This window comes from Lycium barbarum, chromosome 12 (genome assembly GCF_019175385.1).
Source record: "Lycium barbarum isolate Lr01 chromosome 12, ASM1917538v2, whole genome shotgun sequence".
NCBI lineage: Eukaryota > Viridiplantae > Streptophyta > Magnoliopsida > Solanales > Solanaceae > Lycium > Lycium barbarum.
The window spans coordinates 17599841-17621892 of NC_083348.1; the positions used below are offsets into that span (position 1 = coordinate 17599841).

Consider the following 22052-nt stretch of genomic DNA (forward strand, 5'->3'; position numbering starts at 1 on the left):
CTTCCTTGGACAACTCTTTCTCTATGAAGGCAATTTGATATTCCTCCATAACATGGGCGACCATTTTGGCCAGGTTTTTACTGTTTGTTCTAGCTGGGACATGAGCTTCCTTCAACACCTTCATTAGAGCCAAGCATTGTGGGGGTGAACTTTGTGGTAATGCCAGTACTGAGATTTGGGCTGGCATTTTCCTTAAATGCTCAACAATGGAGTATTTCTTTGGCTTCATCCGGCGCCAGAAATCTTCGACTTTACCTTCGGTAATAGTCCTTTTCTGATTACCCTCCCTTCGAAGTGCCCTTTGGGCTAGGTCTTTTGGAGTATAACATCTCTCTAATCTTGTGATACCATGTTCGGTGGCAACTTGGACTACAAACTCTTTGCGAGGTGGAGTTGGGGTCACCTGAGTAATATGTGTTGTCACCTGTGCTGGGATTAATACCTTGAATTGCATGCGTTCTTGCAAACACAGTGACTCTACTGTGCGTTCAAGTTTTTTCACAGAATCGCGGATTGTGGACCTTCTTGCGACCCAGTCTTCTTCTCTCTCAATCATGTGAATCACATTGTTGCCATAGTTTGGCAAAGGATTGGTGTTCACATTTGGAGGGGCCGTTTAGAGCATAATTTCTTTCTGGTCAATCATATCCTGTATCTTGTACTTGAGATTAATGCAATCCTCAGTGTTATGCCCTATGCTATTGGAGTGATAGGCACATATTTGGTCAGCTTGGTAAAATCGGTTCTTTGGATCGACGGCCTTTGGTGGAAGCACTTGAATCCTCCCAACAACACTTAACCTTTTGAACAAATTAGTCCGAGATTCCTTCTGTAGAGTGAATACCCGAGAGGGTTTCTTCTCAAAATTGGGGTGTGGCGCATTACAAGCATTTGGTGGGGGTTGATTCTGGTAGGTATTGGGTTGGTTATTTTGTGGGGTACGGTACATGGGTGGGGGAGTTTGATAATTTAGCTGTGGAGCTTGGTAATTCGGGGGAGCTGATTGGAAGGCATTTGGTGGACCTTGGTATTTTTGGGGTGGTGATTGGAAGATAGGTTGCACGTAATATACAGGCACTGTGTTGTAAGGGGTGGGTACGTAGGTTTGGAGGAGGTGAAGCATATGCTTTCATCGGGAAATCTTCCCTTCTTTTGGGTTTAGGGGTGTGGGCTATGCTAGCCACGTCGTCTTTCTTCTTGCGTGCGAACCCGGTAGAGCCTGATCCAGTGGGTTTTCTAGTCATGCTTATGATTTGTCCAGTTTTGAGACCGTCTTCTATGGCCTCACCCATTTTGACCGATTTCGAGAAAGGTCTCCCCGCCATGGAAAGCATTCTATAATAGAAGTCTGTTTCTTGTGAACGGATAAAAACCGACACAAGTTCTTCTTCGCCCAAAGGAGGTTGTACTCGGGCAGCTTCTATTCTCCACCTGCTTGCATGTTCGACGAAGTTTTCGGTGAACTTCTGTTTTACTTTCTCCAAATAGTATCTATATGGCACTGTCTCCATATTAAAGTGGAGTCTTTCTATGAAAGTAGCAGCCATGTCTTCCCATATGACCCAACGGCGTATATCTTGCGTTGTTAACCATTTTGAGGCTTCTCCTGTCAAACTTCGGCTGAACAACCTCATGATGAGTGCTTAATTGTCCCGGACACCAACCAATTGGTCGTAGTAGGCCCGCAGGTGCGCTTTAGGGTTGGCTGTCCCGTTGAACAATTCGAAATGGGGTATTTGAAGCGTTTGGGTAAATCCAGGTTGCGATGCATGCACAAATCATCATAGCTTAGACCTGTGCCACTGAGGGTTGTCCTCCTAGATTGTTCCAACATTGCGGTCATCTTCCGCTCGAGCCTTTCTTCCTGTTTTTCCTATTCAGCTTTCCATTCCTTTTTCATATCCTCATAATGGTCAATTTCTTAATTAGGCGAGAAAGTACCTGGCGCGACAAGCGACTGGAAAGAAACAGCACGATGAATTAGGGTAAGAGGGGTGCTTTTGTCAGTTAGTAATGGGGTGATGTTGGTTGTATAGTGATGCCAAGGTGGGTATTTGGTGGTGTTAGGTAAGAAAGGATAGAGTGGGCGGTCCCGAGAATTTGGTTGGTGTTAAGTGGTGGTGGGATTTGGCTCGAGGCACCAACGTGTCCATCGATTGGGGTAAATGGCATGGTGGTCACAACGGACCTAGTGGGAAGTGATCTGGTAATGGTGAATTCAGAGATGGAAAAAACAGCGGAGGCCTTCTTTCTTCAGTAGGAGCCTCTCGGACAGCATTAGCATCTTTGTTTCGCGCTACTTCTTCTTGAAGATGAGCGATTTTTTCAAACATCATTTTCATGACATCTTCAGTGGGTGATGACTCAGGCAATTCGCGTAAGGGCGATTCTCTGAGAGCAATGTCTGCAGGGGTAGTTTCGTTCTCCGAAGTACCAGTCATTTTCTCTTTGCCTTTGTCTTGTTGGGATAAGGATGCTATTGCAGCTTTAGACCTTGTAAAGTATGCCAGTATGAACACGAATCAACTTTTCTTTCTATAAGAAAAGAATAACTCAAAGGCAAACAAAGTTAGTTCCGTCAAATAATGGAAAGAAAAGTAAGATATCGCATATAAATGGCGGTTTAACATTTAGCACATAAATGGTCATATGTTTGATTTAAATGCTCAATTGATCTCTGCTACTGAGTTTTGGGTACTTGGGCTTTGTATGAGTGATGGGGATCTAATATTTATAATATATAGGGACCAAGTCTTACGTAGACTGCCTACGTATCCCTCAGCGGGAAGTCAGGCCCTTCCGTAGTTCAGTCTATACAAAAATAAACTTAAACCTACCCCTGACCAGGCCTGATAGAGGCTTCCTGCGTATCCCTCCTTGGGACATCAGGTCGGCGCAGTTCCGTTTGCACAAAATGGGGTGGGAGGTGGGGGGGGGGGGGGGGGGGGGAGGGAAATCCGTGTTAAATATAAAAAATGGGATTCCCCTAAAACTACCCAAAAGCGACCTTTCTTTTAAGGTCAATATAGGTTGTTTGTCCGTTTAATCTTTCCTGGCCCTAAGGCTCCCAAATCCTAATACTGAGAAGGGAGCACCAATCAAAGGGCGCCCTTGTGGACCAAATTTTCCAGCTCAAACTTGAACGCATCGCATTCTTTTATGTCATACCTTAAAGCTCCCAAATGGTACTGACACATTTTTTTGCTGCCAACTCCTCCGGTTTGAGCCCTTCTAGTTCTGATGGGGCTAATCTTCCTAATACTGACCAATTTCTAGAAAATGTTGGCATAAGAGTTCCTGAATGCTATGAAGTCGTGACGCCAAACATGAGTGTTCGGGGTAATCCCTTCAGTTGGGATGATGTTGTCATGGACCAATAGCGAATGTGGCCCCCACATCTTGGTGATATTTTTCTCATCTTTCAACCTGATGAGTCTTCTTTTGAAGGCTAAGCATTCATTGAGGGTATGCCCTGCCTGATATTGGTGATAAGGGCATCTCTTATGTGCGAAGATCGGAGGGAAAAACGGCAACCTATCGAAGCAAACGCTAACTATTCCGTTGCCGCGGAACTTGATCATCATCTGCTCGTTCTTAACCTTCTTAGGTGAGACTCAATAGGGACAATCCAATGCCTTAACCGCTATAGCCCACCATTCTGGTGAAGCTGGTCGAGCATACTCCATTTGGTCCATGGGTTCCTCCCTAAGGCTTGATAACGCAGCAGAAGCTCCTTTCCCTTTAGAGCTCGATGGTGTGGCAGGGGTCTCTTCCTTTTTTATGCTTGAGGGTGCAGCAGAGGCGGCCTCCTTTGACGGCCATGTAGGCACCTGTGGGACTCCATTTCTTCTTCCTCGGACTCTTCCATTATCGGGATGTGCTAGGGAAGAATTCCTTTTCCCTTGTCAAGGATGTTTTCTCCTTGAGCTCCGACAGGTTTTTCGGGCGAGCTTTCCGCCGAATCCAATAAATCATCCGCCTCCTCCATCTTGGCCTTTACCATCCGGATCTGCTTTTTGAGATCTTAAATCTTTCATTGCAGCGAAACCACATTCTTCCTCATGACCTCGAGCTCAGGTGCAGTCTTGTTGTTCATCTTCAGGTTCTGAGAAAGTCGTTAGGCTTAGTGCGGGTATTTTTGTTCATTATTTTTTCTTTGGTTGAGTGGACAGTATTCGAGACCGGTTAAGAATTTAACGAAACATATGGAAGCAAATAAAGTCACACAAAGCAGTTTATAAGATTATACTATGCGCGTTCTTAAGCATACTAAACATTTGAAACGTAAATGTGCCATTTGAATCAAACCATTACCCCATAATCATTAATAATAATGACCTCCAGTAGTGGACGATGAAGCCCAATCCCTATTAGTCTTAGCTTTCTTTGCTTTTCGGAGGGTAGTCTGGATATGAAGATGGGCTGACGTCAAAGTCGCCTCCATGAGAAATCCTTTCTGTGTGAAGGTCAGTGGAGTGACATCATCTAAAATCTTCCTCATTCGGTCATCTAGCTCAACCAAACAATCATTGGTAAGCTCCAAGTCATGCCTCAGACTCTCTATGACAGCCTTGTTATACTCAATTTTCTCCAAATACTTAGCATCTCTGTCGTCGGCTCTCCATTGAATCAAACGGGCTCCGATCTTGGCTTGCGAATCCTTGTCTTGGACACAGCTGTAGAGAATAGGCCTAGGAGGAAGTGTGCCTTGCAAGTCGACCCTCAACCAATCCTTATATTCTACAATGCAACTCGGATGAAAACTATCTTCGGCTAAGGTATCGGGACCCCAAATCATGACTCTTCCATTCTCGGACACAGTCCAAAGCCCTCGGTTGTCTATCAATGTCGCAGTCAATAATGAAATTTCTGATACTTCCAATCTATGGTATGACTTGTATTCTCTCAAATTGTTTCAAGACCCTGGCAGGTGCATAAGGGTGAATCCCTCGTATTCCCATAACTGGCAAGAATGGACATTTTCTTCCTTTAACAAAAACTTCAGTAGATACGAAGTCACGGAACATCCATTGGATTATTTCTTTCTTCAATATGGAGAAGGTGAATGTCCAACTTTGTCTATTTTGCTCTCCGAAGTTCGGGCAAAAATTCTGAAGACTGTCTCTTTCAGCCGGCTTGCTTAAGTGTTGTTCACCCCTAACCTTGACCATGTGTTGCAGGAGTAAATTACAACCTTGGAAGTATTTGTAATGATTCCGGCAGAGACTCAGGGCTCGGTATAAATCGGCTAATATGATCGGGGTTATGTCAAAGTATTTGGTTTCTTCTATTTGGGTTGTAGTAGAAGATGGCATGGGCGACGGAAATGACTAAGGACCAATCCTTGGGAAATACCATAGTTCCCAAAAATCAAATAGCGAAAGCCAAAGGTTTGGTGGCCGTCTAGTCGGCATAAATCTTGAATTCCCCGGGATGCTCCACAAATCCATCCGGGCTTCCACCCTTCTGTACAACTCTCTGAAGGGCATGGTGGGGCCATGAGCTCAATTAGCGTAATTAAAAGAAAACATCTTGCAAATTTGGGAGTAGGTTGGTTTTTTCGGGATCAAAGCATTTTGGTCGGGTTTCTTCCTTCTTTTCAACCCCGAGCCTACGCTAGTCAATACATCCCTAAACTCTTCCAGAGTTGGTGTCATTTCTATCCCAGAATCTGGTAATCACTTCTATTAGTTCCTTGCAACCGGTCATAGTCATGATAGATGTCAAATTTCCTAAATGACATGAAATTCCTCTTTTCTCTTCCGAGGACATTTGTCCCCACCAAATCCACAACAATTTAGGTGTAGCCAGGACCACATAAAAATTAAAATTGATTGACATCTACAAAGCAAAACCCAAGGTTAATTCCGCCTTCCCCCCCCCCCCCCCCCCCCCCCCCCACTAGCCAATGGTTTCATTTATAGGCACATTTAAACGTTTCCAAATAGCACATAATATGATATGCAGTGTTTTTTCAGGTCATAGACCGTACTTGACACAGGGTAGTCTCCTTATCGGGTTTGGATATGTCTAAAATTTCCAAATCACCCGGTCTACTTCTCATTTGAATTTGGCTTAGCTCTAGCTTAGGCTTATGCAAGAGCTGGTTTTTTCAAATTGACCTTGGACCCGAGCGGACTACTCGGGGTGAACCGTTGTCTGTCGTTGGGTGACCGCACACCAACTTAACGTTCAACGTGTTCAAAGAAAGGGTGTTTCGGGTTTTTTAGTGAAGGCTAAACCGCGATCCCGCGTGTCCCCTTTGAAACCATGTTTTTCTCCAGGAGTGGCGGAGTATATGATATTAATGTCAGTTTAAAATTGCGGAATTTAAACACATAGGCAAATAAATACAATTAAAATCACATTATATTGAAACTCTTATGGTTAGAACCTGAGAAATCCCCAGCGGAGTCACCATCTGTTACGGTTCGCTTTTACGCGAGTTAGGCAAAAAGTTACTACGAGGTTGTTGGTACTCTAAATGGATTTTAGTGTTTTTAGAGTCGCCACCTAATTTATTATGGAAAACTAGAAAACCCGGGTTAAAGATTTTTCAAACAAAAGAGAAATCTTTCTTGGTACCAAAGTAAGAAGGGTTCTGGTGATCCCCTAGGGAAGGTTTTACGCACTCTAGTATTAAAGATCCGTAGAATACGGTTAACCTATGAGCTTCAATGTGTGATTAATGTACTTATTTGTCAAAAGGGTTTAGTTTTCGGCAAAAACGTCATATCATTTCATATTATAATTTCAAGAAAAAATTTGGCAAAACTTCCCCTTATAAAAGGGGTGTTAGGTTTAAAAAATCCACATAAGTGTTCAACCCACTTTGTTGCCGGACTAGGACACACCCGGGATTTCTCCCGAGTAGAGTTGCTACTATTCTCGTCCTAATAAATGGGTTTAGTCCTTACGGGTTTTATTTTTTCTAAGAAAATATGGAGTATTCTCCTACATATATATATATATATATATATATATATATATAAGAAGTATTTTTAGATCCGAACCATTTTTTAATCAAATCCCATAAGGTCCAACCGTTTTCAAAGTCTCACAGTTCAGCTTACCTTTTATTAGGTCCAAATGATTTCCCTTTTGTTTCCAATCAATTTGCTTTTGGGCTTCCAGGTCCAAATTAAACTTTATTCCTCTTATCAGATTTTTTGTTAAAACTAACAGCCCATTTCCAGTTTTAAACGTACCAATTTTTCAAGACGTCCAAACCAAAAACAATTTTGTGTTTTCCCAAGCATTGATTTCGACACGATTTAAGTCCAGAAAAAAACACCAGGTGGTCTTTTTCGTTTTAGAATCATGAAAATGAATTATTTTTTTATTTTTTTTGAGAAAAAGCATTAGTCATAAATCTTTTTGATAGAAAAAATCCCATTTTTTCACACTGTTTGGCCATTAACAAATCACTTACAGCCATTTGAAAAATTATTTAAGGCGTTTGAATTAACACGCGAAAACTTGCTTGTTGCCCCAAAATTTTGACGACTTTCCTAAGGCACTAAACGTTTGATTTCCTAAATTCTACACATGCATAGGGTTCCAATATTTTTAGAGTTTTTACAAATACATGTACATGAACAGATCATAATGAAAATAAAGGAGGGAAATCAGGTTGGTGAGCCTACCAAGCCCACCAATAAACTATTTTTACCCATAGTTGGGCCTTCAAACAACTTAGCTTCACTTTCCCATTTACTTCCCAGATAGACCCGATCAAGAAGGGGTATTGGGATTTTGGCCCAATGGTTCTTTTTACGTAATAGGAGGATCCCAGTGGACAATATTTCATGCAAAGCAAAGAGGGGAAATAAGGATTAGCAAGTATCTAAGCAAGCACTTAAACCTAGCAAAGATACTTAATGTAGAAAAATCACATAATGAAAAGATATACATATATACTACTTAATAGCAAAACAATTGAACTGCAGTAACTCATTAAATATTGGGCTGAAACAGATAGAAGGAGCAAGCCCAAATACAAGTAAGACACAGACCCAAATATATGAGAAAAGCCATATGAATTGTATTAATAGAAGAGAAAAGCAAACATAAGAAATAGAAACCTAGCAAGAATACTTAATGTAGAAAAATCACATAATGAAAAGATATACATATATACTACTTAATAGCAAAACAATTGAACTGCAGTAACTCATTAAATATTGGGCTGAAACAGATAGAAGGAGCAAGCCCAAATACAAGTAAGACACAGACCCAAATATATGAGAAAAGCCATATGAATTGTATTAATAGAAGAGAAAAGCAAGCATAAGAAATAGATAAAATAAGGTTCACAAAGTCGTCTGCTGTCACGACCCAACCCCGTGGGCCGCGACTGGCGCCCTACCTGGACACCCGAACCCATCTATCAAATACATTCAAGTAAATAGCCGAAGCCGACAAGGCTGTATTTACAAATTGAGATAATTTCCAGAAAATTTCGGCAGAGTCTCCTTTGTTTTTCGGACTATCCAGAATAACCCTGTACATAGCAAACACCAACAAAGGCCACACAGGGCTAACAAAGCAACGTATAAACATATGCGGACCGGCCGCCTCGGCGTATGGGATCGCCCAAACACGACATATACACACATCCATACAGAAAGACCCTAACCCACAGACATGTCCACAGACCTCTAAACAGACCAACAGAATCATAGGGCGGGACAGGGCCCCGCCGTACCCAAATAGTCAAATATACAGGAATATATACATAGCAAAAGATATATGTACCAAAACTGGACTCCGGGTCAAAAGGGGAGTACTCCGAAATAGCTGAAAGTGGAACCTACAGTGGTGGATCACCAATATCTGTACCTGCGGGCATGAAACGCAGCCCCCGAAGAAAGGGGGTCAGTACGAAAGATGTACTGAGTATGTAAAGCATAGAGTACAGAATTATAGGCCACAACTGAAAGCAAACAAGATACAAAAGGGAAGCACTGAATGATATATCAAAATTTGTAGCAAACATATATATATATATATATATATATATATAATGCAAATAAAATCATGCAAGGCTCAAGAACGTGGTCACCACTCCAACGTTGGTGCCACACACAGCATAACTCCAGAAGGTTCAAATCTCCGTACATCCCCGAGCACACATATCATCATACATATCACCAGCCATATCACAGCATAACACCAAACGGAACCAGGCCCTATGGCGAGGCCTCGGGAACCGTAACACAGCATACGGCCGAATCTATCATAGCGCGCACGAATCATAACCGGCCCGGGAACCGGTGAACGAATCATAATAAGGGCACGAGCGGAGTCGTGAGCAAACAATGCAATTTGTATGTCAAAACATTCTTTAGAACTTGATAAAATCATAAGTCAAGTCTTTAGTAAAAATAGTTGAACAATTAGTTAGTACGGAGTTCATTTTACAAAAGTGCTCCCGAATGGTATTTATAACCCAAAACATAGTTTAGCATATTGTGTTAATCAAAACATTATTTTCTAATAGACGATTTCACAGTTAAAGGTCCCTTGTCAAACTTTTACAAAAAGAGAGCCTAATAGAACAAACAAGGCATCTCGGGGTTAGCGGGCCCACCTCGGGTCAAGTCGAGGTGGCGGACAAGAATCACGGACATTTGGGGTCTATGGGATCATACATAAAGGTTTCGAAGTGATCCGACGACATTTGCATAAGTTTCAGACACTTGGTTCCTTTCTAGCCAAAATAAGGTCTTTAAGCTTCAATTCAATTGAATGAATAGTAGACATTTTATAATTCGGATTTCGAGGAGCAGGATTGCTCCCGGGGTTCCGATATCAACCTAGCATACCTAAGATATGCCAAAAGAAGGAGTGGGTAGCCTTACATACCTTATATACGACTTACGCTCGCCCAAAACTTAAGTCCCGTTTCGCTCAGAATCTGCAAATGGTCAAAGTTACCAATTAGAGATTTCAAGGCTTAAGAATTCACTTAACTTCATTTTTTGTCTACCGAAATTTCGGCAGCATTTCCCCTATATATATATCATCCCCGAGACTTAGCTCGGCTCAATATACATCAACAACAACAACCCACAATATCACAACATCATAAATTATAGCAAAATCACTCCAATGTCAACATTCTTCCTTTCTACACAAATTAACAACTTTCATCCAAACCTCACAACATCAAATTAACATCCACATTAACATACTCATTTACTCATTCAAAGTTATTCAAACACATTCTAATAATGTTCCGGGCAATATACTTAAGTCCAAGGGATTCGTCACTTTCTATATTTCATCCGAAACGTCAACAACTACGACAGACATACTAACTCGCATTATTTCATCCCACATTCATTAGCAACAACCATAATTCACATTTAAAGTCTTACTTCCACAATTATATAAGAATATACAAAAATCATATAATTTCCATAAGAACCCGCAACCATTTTCAATGCCAATTCAACTCGTTAAACATTCATTTACGTCATAAATGCCACAACGACGCAACTAACAACTTAAACAAAATCAAATTCACCTCCCCCCTTCATCCCCATGGCTCACGGCCATGTTCACTTTTCACACACACACACGCCATGCCCACACACAACACACTTCCATAATCTTCATTCAATTCTAATCACTATAACATACATACCCATTCCATAACATAAAAACATAGAAATCTTACCTTTTTCTTTGAATTTCAACCTGCCGCAAACGTGGTTCTTTCGCTTAAATAATTATACCACGTCGAAGAGCGCCTCGAACTTAACAATAATTCAAGAAGAAAGAGATTTTTGGAATCAAATTTGAGGAACTAGAATTTTTTCCTCTTTTCTTTATGTTGGCCGAAACCCTCTCCTTGGCTCTCACTCTCTCTTTTGTTTTGATTCTTGTCTTGAATGTTCTAGGGGAAAATATACATAATGACCCCTTTAATTAATTTACCACATGGATATTGAATACTTGGGCTTGGGCCAAGCCTTAGTGGCCGGCCACCCCTATGGTTTTTGGGCCTCAATTTTCATTAACTTAATGAGCCCAAATAATCATGGATCCTATTATTATTAAATTTTTTTTTGTAATTCCCGAAACTAATTTCCGAAATTCCAATTTTTGCCCTTGGACTTCCTTCACATTTCCACACCAATATTTTCATAAACAACATAGGCATATTAACTAAAATCAAAATATTGCCTTATAACATACAAGTCTTAATTATTTTCAAGATTTCCAATTATGCGAAAACACGGGATATAACATCTGCCCAGATAGGATTCATCACACAAACAAAGGTATACAAGTTTTCCAGCCAATATACCATAGGTATACACCCATGGACATGTGAAAATACCTCAAAAAGGAAAGTCTTACCCCCTTGTTCCTAATGTCGCACAAGGTCCAAGGGGTTTCTAGGAACCCCAGGCATGGCAGGCATTGGGGGAGGTTCAAACATAATCCCCAAGTGCTACTTCAACTTCTCCACTTATGTATTTGAACCCACTATATACATAGGAGAAAAACTTATCCCATACTTGTGTTTTTCTTTGTCACGACCCAGCTGGGGGCCGCGACGGGTACCCGGGGCTAACCACCGAGCACCGCTCGCTCTACTACTCCCCTTACTCGATTAATGCCCTTTTTATTTCTTTTAACTCAAGCACGGAAAAGTCATAGTTTATAGGGAAACATAAATACTTTTGTATATATATATCTTTAGTATATAAAAATAATAAGTACACGTATACATGAAAAATGTGAGACCATACTACCCACACTGCGCTTCTACGAGCCTCTACTGACATATTGTACATATAGACGGAACAAGACTCCGTCGTGCCCAAAATGTATATACACCAAAGGAATAATCATAAGCACCTCCGAACAATGGAGTGCTTTCAGTCCGCTGTCAACTCCTAAGAATCTGGATCAAGCTCGCCTCCCTGTCTACCTGTGGGCATGAACACAGCGTCCAAAGAAAAAGGACGTCAGTACGAATATTGAACTAAGTATGAGAGGCATAAATAATGAGGAAAGACATTAATAGTATAATGAGAACATCAATGTGAAACATCTGGACCCGACTGACATTCATAAATGAAATAATGCATGATGTCTTACTCATACCTATCATCATGACATGTATGCATCATATGCAAGCTGCCCGTCCATATCGGAACGGTGTGATAATCAATAACATTAGCCCGCGTCAAGGCCTCCCGCGTCCGGGGTACCATCTCATGCCACCCACTAGTGGTGTCTGCCCATGCCAGAACGTCATGGTGTATCCGTATAGCTGCCCGCCTCAGCGGTGACTGCTCGGCCAACTAGGCCCGGTGTGAAATGCTCATGCCATGCTTATCATAAAATAATCATAATAATGTGCTCATTATAACATACTTATCTTATCATAATACCTGCATAAGACTCGAGATTGACTTTACTCTATCGGGGTGACGTAAGGTCGTGATCCCCCGATTACATTATGGAGCAATCATGGACATTCTGCCTCACCTTGAAAGAACTAGCACATAAGGTGAGTGTAGGCAATGAATAACATCATCATCATTCAAGCATCATCATATCGTGTCTCTTATCTCATATAAGCATTTATGGAAGTAGGCTTTTAACTTTTCGGAATATAGGAACTCATGTAGAAGATATGGATTCGAGTTATAAGATTCATTCCGTTAGAAGGAAAGGACTAGCCTTACATACCTTGTCGCTTAGCTACGTTATCGATCCCTTGTCTTCCTTCAAGGTCACGTCGTTACCTTCACGAGAGAATTGGACTAACATTAGTTAATCGACTTAAGAGAATACGTCACTATTTCTAGAGAAAATTGGGCAGCACTTCCTTTATTTGTACTACTTTTCCCATCGTCTATATCAATTCCCAATGTTCACCACAACATCCACAATATTACAACCAACAACCATCATTTATATCTATTCACCATATTTCACCATTTCCCTCCAATTTTCCCACATTTAGCTGTATAGCTCATTATTGTGTTCTCGCACCTTTAATACTTGTTTCATGATATAAACATCATTAATATCATATTCGTAATCCTAACACTTCAACATTCATGATTCAATCCCACTATCATCCAATGATGACACTATTCATCCATTCAAGACCCATTTTCCATGTCTTTCTACCATTCAAGCTTCCTAGCCTCCTAATACCTTATATAACATGATAAAGTCATGAAACATACCTTAGATAATAATTGAACAAGTCTTGAGTTGGAATGCTTCACTTTGGCCAAACCCTAGTTCCACCTTCTATGGAATTTGTTGCCTTAAATGATCCTTTTGATGTGTTCTTACACTAGGTTTTTGTGGATTGATGATATTGATCCTAAATTTCTACTTGAAGTCTTGTTTTGGAAGAGTATGGAATGTTCTAGAGAGAGAGAGAGGGTCATGGAGTGAGAAGAGGAAATGAGAAAATGAAACTTGGATCATATTTTTATAAAATGCAAATCAATCCCGATGCCATTTTACGGTCCGTATAATTGACCGTAAAACTGATCCAGTGGCCACTCTTCTCTGTGTCAACTTGACGGTTCATTCTACGGACCGTCAAACCATTATACGGTCCGTATAACCTACCGTAAAACTCACCCTTCAGCAGTCTCTTCTGTGACACTTCTGCGGTTCATTATACGGTCGTAAAACCCTTTTACGGTCCGTATAGTTGACCGTATGACCCACCAGTTCACTGAATCTCATTTTCTTCACTTCGTTTCATCTCCGATCCTTATGGAACCTTCTTAACAATTGTTCAACACTTCGATACCAATCTACAGGACATTATCACTCGTCTCCAAAACACCGCATACGCTATGTCCTTTGCTAGCCTACTCACTGTATACTAACGGAAAAATTTCCGAGGTGTAACATTCTTCCCCCCTTTTGGAACATTCGTCCTCGAATGTTAAACACTCGAGATTCTACAAAAATTTTACCAGAGTTTCCCCTGTAATCTGGCACTACTAACCTGTCACAGCAACCCAAAATATCATTGCCTCACAGGGCTACATCACAATATCAATACATCTATGGCCACACACGACCAAAAACATAAAAAAAATTAAGCATACATACCTTATCTCGTCGACGTTTCATCTTGAATCTCTTCCGGGGATTGGCACAAATGGGGGTACATAGATTTCATCTTCTCCTCTGCTTCCCAAGTCATTTCTTCCCGATTGTTGTTCCGCCATAGAATTTTGACTGAAGCAACCTCTTTATTCCGAAGCCTTGGTACTTGTTTATCTAAAATAGCAATAGGCACTTCATCGCATGTTTGCTTCTCCGTCACTTGCACATCGTCAACCGGAACTATTCTTGTTGGGTATCCGATACACTTGCGGATCATAGAAACATGAAAGACTGGGTGAACTGCTTCAAGCTCTGAGGGTAAGTCCAGTTCATATGCCACGTGACCCACTTTACGGACAACCCTATAAGGTCCAATATACCTTGGGCAAAACTTTACTTTCTTGCCAAATCTCATCATTCCCTTCATCGGTGATACTTTCAGGAACACCCAATCGCCAACTTGAAATTCCAAGTCTCGTCGGCGATTGTCTGCATAAGACTTTTGGTGGCTTTGGGCTGTTAGCAATCGATCTCGGATCACCTTAACTTTTTCTACCGCTTGCTGAATCAGTTCGGGGCCTATCAATTGTGCTTCTCCTGTTTCAAACCATCCAACTGGAGATCTACATTTCCTCCCATATAAGGCCTCGTATGGAGCCATTTGAAGGCTGGAATGATAGCTATTGTTGTACGCAAATTCAATTAGCGGTAAGTGATCATCCCAGCTTCCACTGAAATCCAGCACACATGCTCGCAGCATATCCTCTAAGGTCTGAATAGTGCGCTCGGTTTGTCCATCAGTCTGCGGGTGAAATGCCGTACTAAGCTTTACTTGAGTGCCTAGACCTTCTTGAAAAGATTTCCAAAACTTGGCTGTAAATTGTGCCCCTCTGTCTGTGATAATGGCCAAAGTAATTCCATAAAGTCGCACAATTTCCTTGATATATAACCTCGCATAATCTTCAGCTGAGTAGGTAATCCTAACTGAGAGAAAATGGACTGCTTTTGTCAATCTATCCACAATCACCCATATAGAATCATACTTCCCTCGTGAATGGGGTAATCCCACAACAAAATCCATGTTAATGATTTCCCATTTCCACGTAGGAATTTCCATTGCTTGCAATAAACCTCCTGGCTTTTGATGCTCGGCCTTTAATTGCTGGCAATTCGGACATTGTGCCACAAATTCTGCTATGTCCCGCTTTATGCCATCCCACCAATATATCAATTTAAGATCATGGTACATCTTGGTTGCACCTGGATGAATAGAATACCGGGAATAATGTGCTTCCTCTAAAATCCGTCGGCGTAAATTTGCCACATCCAGTACACATAGCCTGTCCCGATATCTAAGAATCCCATCTATGGAAACTACAAATGGAGACTTTTCCTTTTTATGAGATAGATCTCGGTAGCGGCTTCACTGGGAATCTTCGTATTGCCGTTCCTTCACTTCCATATTCAAAGATGAAACTGTGGGGTCATTGATGCCGATACTTGCATCACCCCAATCAATTGCACGTACGCCGAGACTTGCTAGTCGATGGAGCTCACGAACCATTTCTCGCTTTTCCGTAGGAACTCCACACAAACTACCCATCGACCGACGGCTAAGTGCATCGGCTACCACATTTGCCTTTCCGGGGTGGTATAAAATATTCACATCGTAATCCTTCAGTAACTCTAACCATCGCCTCTGCCGCAGATTCAACTCCTTCTGTTTGAAAATGTATTGAAGACTTTTGTGATCCGTGTAGATGTCAACACGTACACCATACAAATAATGTCTGCATATCTTCAAGGCATGAATAATCGTAGCCAATTCGAGATCATGAGTTGGATAATTCTTTTCATGCTTCCGTAACTGTCTCGAAGCATATGCAATAACTTTACCATGCTGCATCAATACGCATCCTAATCCGACGCCGGAAGCATCACAATACACAACATAGCCGTCCGATCCTTCTGGAAGAGTTCAGACCGGAGCTGAGGTCAACCTTTCCTTTCACTCTTGGAAGCTGCGCTCACAAGCATCATTTCATTGGAATTTGGCTGACTTTTGGGTTAGCTTTGTCAATGGGGCTGAAATAGATGAGAAGCCCTCTACAAATCTTCTATAATATCCTGCTAAACCAAGAAAACTATGAACTTCCGTAGGTGTTGTAGGTCTTGGCCAAGTCTTCACGGCTTCTATTTTTTGAGTGTCAACTCGAATGCCGTCATCCGAAATAACATGACCCAGGAATGCCACAGAATTAAGCCAAAACTCGCACTTTGAAAACTTTGCATATAATTCCCGAACTCGAAGAACGCCAAGAAAAATTCTTAAATGATCTGCGTGCTCCGATTCTGTGCGAGAATACACCAGAATATCATCGATAAATACTATCACAAAGAGATCCAAGAATGGCCTGAACACATTATTCATTAAATTCATGAACACCGCCGGGGCATTCGTCAACCCAAATGATATTACTCGGAACTCATAGTGCCCATACCTCGTCCTGAAAGCCGTTTTGGGGATATCTTCTTCTTTAACCCTCACTTGATGATAGCCCGATCTCAAGTCTATTTTAGAAAACCACTTGGCACCCTGTAGTTGATCAAATAAATCATCAATCCTTGGGAGAGGATATTTGTTCTTTACCGTCACCTTGTTCAACTGCCTATAATCAATGCACATTCGTAGGGACCCATCTTTCTTTCTCACGAACAAGACTGGTGCTCCCCACGGTGATGAACTGGGCCTAATGAAACCCTTCTCAAGCAAGTCTTTCAACTGTGCCTTTAGCTCTTTCAATTCTGCTGGGGCCATCCGATAAGGAGGAATAGAAATGGGCTTGGTGCCCGGCAATACATCGATGGCAAAATCAATTTCCCTTTCTGGAGGAAGACCTGGTAGTTCATCTGGAAATACATCTGGGAATTCGCTCACTACTGGAACTGATTGAAAAGCTAGTGGCTTTGCCTTGGTATCATGAACTCGAACTAGGTGACAAATATAACCCTTAGCTATCATCTTCCTTGCCTTAAGGTAGGAAATAAACCTACCCTTTGGAGAAGCTGTTTTACCCTTCCATTCAAGTATGGGCTCTCCCAGAAATTGGAATCGAACTACTTTTGTCCGGCAACAAACATTAGCATAGCACGATGCCAACCAATCCATACCCATAATTACATCAAAATCTATCATCTCGAGTTCAATTAGATCAGCTTTTGTCTGACGATCACATATAACAACTACACAATTCTTATATACTTGTGTCGCTATCACGGGATCACCAACCGGAGTGAACACCTCAAAAGGTTTAATTGGCTCGGGGCTCACCCCAATACAATCAGCAATATACGGAGTAATACATGAGAAAGTAGAGCCCGGATCAATCAGAGCATATACATCACGGGAAAATTAGCCAATGTACCTGTGATAACATCTGGGGAGGACTCAAGATCCTTGTCACGACCTAGCCCCGTGGGCCGTGACTGGTGCCCTACTTGGACACCCAGACAGACAAACAAATTAAATCGTCATATTATAGATTATCTCAGATTTCATATTAATCATTTTTGAACGGATTTGAAGTCAAATATTATCTTAAGAGGTCGCGCAAGCAGAGATATCATATCAAAGTCAAAGGGGCGGCAGAATACACATCGCTGAATATAAGCGTATTTACAAATATATGGGCCACCATGGCCGTCATAACAGACAGGACCGCATTAAGACACAAATCATGAACAAAACGAGCACACATAGGACCCACGACCCACATATATGACTACAGGCCTCTACAAATCAAAACGAAAACATATGACGGGACAGGGCCCCGTCGTACCCCAAATAGCCAAATGTACAAAAGCATATACATAGCAAAAGACATATATACCAAAATGTGGGCTCCGGATCAAAGGGAGCACACTGAAATAGCAGAATGTGGGGCCTACACTGGCGGATCACCGACGTCTGTACCTGCGGGCATGAAACGCAGCCCCCGAAGAAAGGGGGTCAGTACGAAAGATGTACTGAGTATGTAAAGCATAGAATACAAAAATCCAACCATAACTGAAGCATAAGGTACAGAAGGGGAAATGCTGAATCAGTATGTCAAAACCTGTACTGAGACCATATGTACATAATGCAATTAAAAGAAATCCGCATAAGGCTCAGGAACGTGGTCACCACTCCGACGCTAGTGCCACACACAGCATACTCTAGAAGGTTTCAAATCTCCGTACAAACCCCGAACATAACATATCATCACAACATATCATATCATCAAAACGTATCATAAGCCATATCACAGCATAACTCCATAAATAGTACCCGGCCCTATGGCGAGGTCTCGGGAACCGTAACACATCATACTGCCGAATGTATAATAATACGCACGATCACAAAGTCGGCCCGGGAACCGGCGATCGATATCATAGTAGTAGGCACGAGCAGAGTCGTGCGGAAACTAATGCAATTTACATATCAAAACATTTATGAAACTTGATATAATCATATGACAACCCGTTGGGTAAACTAGTCTGAACAACTGGTCAATACGGAGTTTATCTCACAAAAATACTTCTGAAATCGTATTTATAGTTTAAAATATAAATCAGAATATCATGGAGCAATCAAAACACTATTCTATAATAGCCAAAGGCATAAGCAAAAGTCTCTTTCCGATATCATACAAAGATAAGTCTATTAGGGCAAACGAAGGATTCTCGGAGTTAGTGGGCCCACCTCGGGTCAAGTCGAGGTGGCGTACGAAATTTACAAACATTAGACCTTATGGAGTCACTCACGAAAGTCTCAAGGGGATTCGGTTACATTTATGATAATTATAGATGTTTGAACATTTCTTTCCAACAAAGTAAAAGGTTCTAATTCAATTTTGCTGAATGAAATGGTACCAAAAGTAAACTCGGATCTCTATGAACAGAATAATCCCCGAGGCTCAAATCCAAACCTAGTTGTCACGACCCAACTCCGTAGGCCGCGACTAGTGTCCGTGCTGGACACCCAAACGTACCCAATAACCCAAACTAGCATATCAGCAGAATATTTTTAAATGAAAAAAAATCAATTGGCGTTAGTAATTATCATAAATGAACCGACATAGTACATGGAAGCCGATAAGGCTGTCACAGATCATATCATCCAAAACATATACAGAACCCACACAAGTATGTCTACAGACCTCTACAGAACATAACAGAATCATAAGACGGGACAGGGCCCCGTCGTACCCCTGAATAATGTACATATATACGATAGCAGAAGACTGTACCAAAATATGGGCTCCGGATAAAGGAGCGCTCCAAAATAGCAGAATAAAGTCCTAAGCGGGCGGATCAGCAAACCTGTCGTTTGTACCTGCGCGGCATGAAAACGCAGCCCCCGAAGGAAGGGGGTCAGTACGAAATATGTACTGAGTATGTAAAGCACGGAACGTAGTAAACAAAGTCATAATCGAAGCAGAAGATACAGAAAATGAACTGAATATCCAGATTAGCAAAATGCTGATCATATAGCATAAATAATATTCGCTGGAAACATATGTCGTACCTGGTCCCATTAAGGAACAAGATCATAACCGAAACAGAGCTTACAGAGAAGTGAGTGTAACATCCGAAGTATCAAATGCATATTTTCGAAACATGAGGAGTGTGTACAGAAACATATACCATATCATATCCGACCCCTTCCAAGGGACTCGGCAAACAGAACGTGGCCACCCCCCGACGCTGGTGGCACCACACATAAGGAGCAGAATAGGGGATAACCCCGTAACATAACATATCATATCAGATGGCCATATCAGATCATATCATATCATATCAGAGTGTGTACATGGCACAGCATACTCCACAACCCATGTACATGTATACCTGCCCCCTCACATCGAGGCACGACGAACAATGCAAAGGAATACGCTTGACAACATATCCTGGCCCGGGCTCAGTGTGGGAAACATTGGGGCATCCACGAATGGAGTAGTGAGAAACTAATGCAAATTAAAATATAGCACATTTACGGAGACTCAGTAGCATAATTCAGATGACAAACCATATGACAGAAGCGGAGCAGTAATCATAGTGTATGCATTTCGGATATCCCAATAGCATATGTCAAAATAAGCTTTTTGTAATCATTTTCATGTTTCAAAATACATTATGGGGCTTATCAAAATAATTCAAACGAATGTCATATATTTCCAGAGACTCAATAAGACCTATCGGATGACAAATCGAAATAATGAAATCAGACAGAATCATAGTGAGTGTATTTCGGATGTCATAATGGATTACAGAAGCATAATCTTTCTAAGTTCGTTTCCAAGTTCCGAAACAGTTTTACAAGACTTAATGGAATATTTAAAACAAGTTTTATTTAGTAATTACAAGCGTAGTTAAAAACATTTCTTTAAAAAAAACGCTCGAAGACAAGTCATAACCACTAAAAGGGTAAAATCGGAAATAGTGGGCCCACCTCGGGACAAACGAAGCGGTGGGCTCAAATTACGTAATTTAAGCTTATAAAGTCACCTACGGAGATTCTGGGGACATTCCATAATTTTCTAAACAATTTGCGGAAGTTTGCACAATTCTTTCAATAAAGCATACTTATAGGGTTCAATTCCATTGAATGAAAAAGGGGTATTTTCAAATGCGGATTCCGATGAGCAGAATACTTTCCGAGGCTCGAATCCGATCCTAGTACACCTAGGACATGCCAAAAGAATAATCGGGATAGCTTTACATACCTTGTATGCTCTTTACGCCTTTCCAAATTCAATTCCCGTTTCGCCCAAAATCTGCAATTGGTCACATTTACCAATTCTCAATTTCCAATCTTTAAGTATTCAATCTTTATTCATAATTGCCTACAGAAATTTGGGCAGCATCTCCCCTATACATATAGCATCCCCGAGAATTTAACTCGGCCAAAACAATCAACAACAACCCAACAACAACATAAACAACAACAACAATCACTGTAAACACAATATAACTTAACTAGCTATCTTCCCAACATAATGTCATAACCTTCATTTCAACTTCAATTTCCAAACTAACCTCAATGGTTTCACATTCATCATCTAGATCATCACAATATAATTTGGAAATATTTCATATCATTTCTACGAAATATTCACAAGATATACAAAATATACAAACTTTCCACCAAAACATAATTCACCCAAAACTTCAAATCTTCAACCTACATATTCATAACATATTTCCATCTTCCAATTTCATCAACCATAATCATAATTTACACCTTAACAATTCCATTTTCATAATTACATAAATCTACCATAAAATCACAAAACTTCCCATAACAACTTAACAACCAACCTTTCATGCTAATATGGACTTACATCCCTCCAAATCCACCAACCAACATAGCCATTCACATTTAAAACTTCATTTCCATATTTACATAAAATTACATTAAAATCACATAAGTTCCTATAATCATTTTCCAACAATTTTTCATGCCATCTTAAACCATTTTTCCTCCACATTATACAAGTGAACTACATTTATTTTCATCCAAAATTCTCTTCAAATCTCATTCCATAATTCACAATGCCAACGGACGAATTTATATCGCTATTTTCCCGTTCTAATCCGTTAAAACTTTAAATAAACTTGTTAGCAATGAAAAGGAACCTTATTCATACCTTAAGAATTCAGCCACCACGTTATCACCCTCCTCCTTGGTTGATTTTTAGCTCAAATTGAAGACAACGGAGCGTACAACACTTTTCCCTTCATGGGCTTCGGGATTCGGGGCTCGGATTTTGGTCAAAATAAGTTTTTCTTCTCTCCAAAGCTCCTCTCTCTCTCTTTCCAGAATTTTCTGGTTGTTACAGGTCTTAAAATGAGGAGGAAGGCCGAAATTTTCACTTATAAAAACTTGGGTAATGGGCCTAACC

General features: G+C 40.9%; 1 long non-coding RNA gene across 1 annotated transcript; it reads right to left on the minus strand.

Moving 5' to 3' along the window:
* Positions 1 to 19193: 19193 nt before the first annotated feature.
* Positions 19194 to 21859, minus strand: LOC132622815 (uncharacterized). The gene is made up of 2 exons (XR_009576007.1): positions 20874 to 21859; positions 19194 to 19483 (listed from the first exon to the last, which is right to left on the minus strand). It is a non-coding gene; the product is annotated as an uncharacterized LOC132622815 (long non-coding RNA).
* Positions 21860 to 22052: the final 193 nt, after the last annotated feature.